The 4,791-nt window shown below is 39.2% G+C and overlaps 1 non-coding gene across 1 annotated transcript; it reads left to right on the top strand.

Annotated features, from left to right (window-relative positions):
* Window positions 1-2,526: 2,526 nt before the first annotated feature.
* LOC114031953 lies at window positions 2,527-2,628 on the top strand. Its single transcript, XR_003567790.1, has one exon. It is a non-coding gene; the product is annotated as a U6 spliceosomal RNA (small nuclear RNA).
* The last annotated feature ends 2,163 nt before the right edge of the window (window positions 2,629-4,791 follow it).

Below are 4,791 nucleotides of genomic sequence, written 5' to 3'. Positions count from 1 at the left end.
CTCATTGCTTACCCAAATCCTCTCTATCCTTCAGGGTTCTGGTCAAATTCCATATCTTCTATGAAATTTCACCTTATTAGTCTCATCCTTTCATGAATTCCTATAAAGTTTATTTTGTACTACAAATTTTAACAATTATATATATATATATATATATGTATTTTAGTTTTCCCTTGTTAACAAAATTTTAAAATTCACCATTTTCTCCTCCTCTTCCTCTTCCTCCTCCTCTTTCTCTTCCTACTTCACCTCCCTTTTTTTTTTTTTTTTGGAGATAAAGGGAGAACTAGGGGCAGCTAGGTGGCGCAGTGGATAGAGCGCCGGTCCTGGAGTCTTGAATTCAAATGTGACCTCAGCCCAAACACTTGACACTTCCTAGCTGTGTGACCCTGGGCAAGTCACTGAACCCCACTTGCCTTAAAAAGAGATAAAGGGAGACCTATGCTGGACATGCAGGAGCTGCTCATGGGCCTGGTCCCACTCTGATCAGTATGGGAAATTTTTTGCTCTATTTCCGATCTGGACTGGTTCATCCTTTTTTAGGCAGCTTGTTGTCCCCTTGCTCCCAGAGGTCTCACCACATGAATGCCAGATTTAGTATGAACACCTGATCGGCTTAGCCCACTGCATTTCAGAACATCCCAGCTCAAATGATCCGTCAGGTTCAGCCCCCTCAGTAGCAGGGATTGCAGGAGTGCGCCATCAAGTCTAGTGATTTTAAACTTATTAATGGTAGTCACCAAGTCTTAGATTTCCTTGGGTCTCAGTTTTTTCCTCTGTCCAAAGAAGTTGGGATTATATAGTCTATAAGGTTCTTTTTTTTGTGCTAATAATCTATAATTCTATGATGTCCCAACTCTAGCAGGATCCAGTTGGGTGCATGCTCACTAATACTGTATGTTGCATCTGCTCCTTTACTATGCAGGTAGAAAAACCCAACTTAAAATAATCTACTGTGTGGAAAGAGGAACTTTTTTCTGGACTCTGGCAAATGATTCCCTTGATGTTGCTTTAAACCTTTTAAAAAGAAAGAGATATGACAATTTGGTTCAAAAGAAAAGCACATTAATTCCAAATGTTACAACTCTTCAATTTTGGTTCATTTCATCTTTTTAGGGCCACAGCAAACAATATCCTGGCTATTTGGGAAGGAGAGAAGGCCAAGTAACTGTTGGCTGGCAGGAATAAAAGGTTTGAAGAATAATCCAAATACTTGTCCTATCTAATTATTAGCCTGTATAGACTTGGTCTGTCCTGTTGTAGAGGGATCAGAAAAAGGCAGAAGTAGCAATAACACTGTTTTTATTTTCTGTCCTTTTTTCTCCTCTTCACTGACATCAGCTTTAATAGATCTGATTCATCATCATTCAATGTCCTTCTGAAACAGAACAGAGTCAATCAAAAAGGAGAAAGAAATCTAAGGAAGAAGATTTAGAGAAGGCATTGCTAGCAGCAGCTAGGTGGATCTAGATCTGCCACTGGGTCTGGAGTCAGTAAGACTTGTGTTCAAATCCAGCCTCAGATATTTAGCTCTGTGACTTTGGGCAAGTCATTTAACCTCTGTTTGCCTCAGTTTTCCTATCTGTAAAATGGGGATAATAACACCTGCTTCCCAGGATTATTGTGAGGATAAAATGTAATATCATCTGTAAAGTATTTAACACAGTGCCTTGCAAATAGTAGGCACTATATAAATATTAGCAATTATTATTGTGTCTTCTAGGATTCTTGAAGGCAGGTGGAAATAGTCCAGGTTTTGTTTTGTTTTGTTTTTTAAACACGGACTTGGGGGTTTAAGTGAATTTAGGTGCTCCTTTAAACCATCTTGTATTAGTCATCCTTTGGATATTTTGGGTTGAGTATGAGGGCAGTTATGACTTGATGCCACCTGGAGTAAATTTTATAACTGTAACCAACAGCTCTTATTTAGACCTCACACTGCAAGCCAAACATCTTTAAAAACCCCTAAGTTTGGTCTATTGCAGTTCATGCGGTTGCTCTCTGACACAGTGAGAAAGTAGATGGACAATATAAATGAACCTGTGGGTAGAAAAAAGGACATTTAACACTGAGGAACCACTTCTGGGCCTAAGGTGATGAAGTACTATTCCCATTCCTTGTTATGGATGAGGGCGTGTAGTTTAGACTTGATTCGATAATGAGGGAGCCTGGCCTCTAATAAGAGATGTTAAGCTCTTCTTTCTCATACTTTTGGCACCCTTAGCACCCAGGGACAAAGATACTTATAGCTTAAGTTAGGGCTGATGTCTATATTGTGGTTTATTCTCCTCAAAATGGGGAAATAAAAAGATATTCAGTGGTAGTTAGGGGGCACAGTGAATAGCGTGCTGGGCCTGGAGTGAGGAAGACTCATCTTCCTGAGTTCAAATCTGGCCTCAGACACTTACTGTGTGACCTTGGGCAAGTCACTTAACCCTGTTTGCCTCAGTTTCCTCATCTGTAAAATGAGCTGGAGAAGGAAATGACAAACCGCTCCAGTACGTTTGCCAAGAAAACCCCAAATGAGTGCTCGCTTTGGCAGCATATGTAGTAAAACTGGCACAATAGAGAGAAGATTAGCCCCAGAGCAGGAACGACATGCAAATTTATGAAGTGTTCCATATTTTTTAAACGATCAAAAGATATGATCAGTTTTCAGATGAAGTAATCAAAACTATCTATAGCCATATGAAAAATACTCTATTGATTAGATAAATGCAAATTAAAACAATTCTGAGGTGCTACAGTATTATCTCATACCTATTAAATTGACTAATAGGGTAGAAAAGGTAAATGACAAATGTTGGAGGGGATGTGGAAAAAAAGACTAATGCACTGTTGGTAGAGTTGGGAATGGATTCAACCATTCTGTAAAGCAAGTTGAAACTATGCCCGAAGGGTTATAAAATCATGTATACCCTTTGACCTAGCAAATAAGGCGACCACTACTAGGTCTGTATCCCAAAAGAGATTAAAAACAAAAAGGAAAAGGACCTACATGTACAATAGCAGTTCTTTTCTGGGGGTAAAGAATTAGAAGTTGAGGAGATGCCCATCAATTGGGGAATGGTTGAACAAGTTGTGGTATGTGATTATGATGGAATATTATTGTGTTGTAATAAATGACGAGCAGAATGCTCTCAGAAAAATCTGGAAAGACTTGCATAAGCTGATGCAAAGTGAAATGTGCTGTGTACCTTTGTACAGCAATATTGTAAGATGATCAGCTGTGAATGACTTAGCTATTCTCAGAAATACAACAATCCAAGACAACTCTGTTTTTCCTTTTTTTTTCCAAGACAGATCTGAAGGACTTATGATGAAAAATGCTATCCACCCCCAGAGAAAGAACTGATGGTTTCTGAATACAGATTGAAGCATACTTTTTTTTACTTTCTTTATTTTTCTTGAGTTTTTTTTTTCTTGTCTATGTTTTCTTTTACAACATGACTATTATGAATATGTTTTGCATGACTATACATGCTTGCCTTCTCAATGGGGGGAGGTAGAGAGGCAGGAAGAGAGAGAACTTGAACTCAAAGTTTTAAAAACGAATGTTAAAAATTATTTTTACATGTCACTGAGGAAAATAAAATACTAAATGACAGCTTAAAATAAAAAAAACAAATGAGGTCATGAAGTATCAGACATGACTGAAAATGACTGAATAATGTATAATATAAATCAGGTATGAGACAGATATTCCTACACACAAAAGGAATGCTAAACACAGGATATTCACAAGGGTGCATTTGACCAAAACAAACTCAGAACAGAATTCAGTAATTTAACTTAAAACTATTATTGCAGCCTATTGAGAATAAGATATTTAGACCTCATCAAAACATAAAGCAGTTTGTATGACTGCTAATTAGGCCTTTTACATTTCACCTGGGCTCTTCACTGTCCAAGCAATTCCCAATTCAGTACATGTTTCCTAGTAGAACAGCCAGACTGGGGCCAAGCTTCTTGTCAAACACCATCTTCTCCACCTGGACAATTGGAGTAGTTGCCAGGGATTTTTCCCCCGCTGCCATTCAGGGGAGAATCACCTGATGGGAATAAAAAAATCCAGACCTTTTGTACTCACGAGAGCACCTCCGAGATTCAATATGTTTATGTTGGGGATAGATGCTATTTCAGTTAAGATCAGGAAGAAGAAACATAAAAGAAGCAGTTCAACCCTCATCTCAGGCTTTCCTAGAAAGGATGTGTTTTGGATGCCAGGTTCTCATTGTCGTATGAGGCATAGGCCAAGCTGCTTATTCCCAAGGGGCCCATCTACCCCTTGGGAAGTGCTCAAATGAGTCCAGACACAATTTGCATCTGGAAAGGAAGAAGAGCTGAGTGCAGAGTCACTTCCTTTTATATATCCACCTAGACATCAGCTCTGCCGACTCCTCTGCCCACTGGGGGACTCTTCAACATTTCAAAGTGTAAGCCCTTTGAGTCACACGTGGCCAGAAGCAGGACCCAAGGCTGCTACGTGGTCAACCAGAGCCAGGAATGATCATTCTGAATATGTTTCATGGGACAACCCCTAAAGGCCAATTCAGCGTCTGTTTCATATGTATCCTTATGTGGTACCTATGTTTATTCAGTTGTTTGTGGTAATGAGAGGCAGGCAGCATAGATAACCAGAATCCCAGAACAAAATCATTTCACCTAGCAGTTTCCTTTTCCTCTCTCAAACTCTTGTTACAGCTGCTAACCTGTAGCAAAGTTAACTGTTTTTAGTTCAGACATTTAATTTTTTGGTTGGTTCCCTCTCATAGAAGAGCTAACTTCTCC

The sequence above is a fragment of the Vombatus ursinus genome, unplaced genomic scaffold (genome assembly GCF_900497805.2).
Source record: "Vombatus ursinus unplaced genomic scaffold, bare-nosed wombat genome assembly UNPS02000577.1, whole genome shotgun sequence".
NCBI lineage: Eukaryota > Metazoa > Chordata > Mammalia > Diprotodontia > Vombatidae > Vombatus > Vombatus ursinus.
Note: the sequence above shows the minus strand (reverse complement) of the source record. Positions and strands in the feature narration are given on the sequence as shown.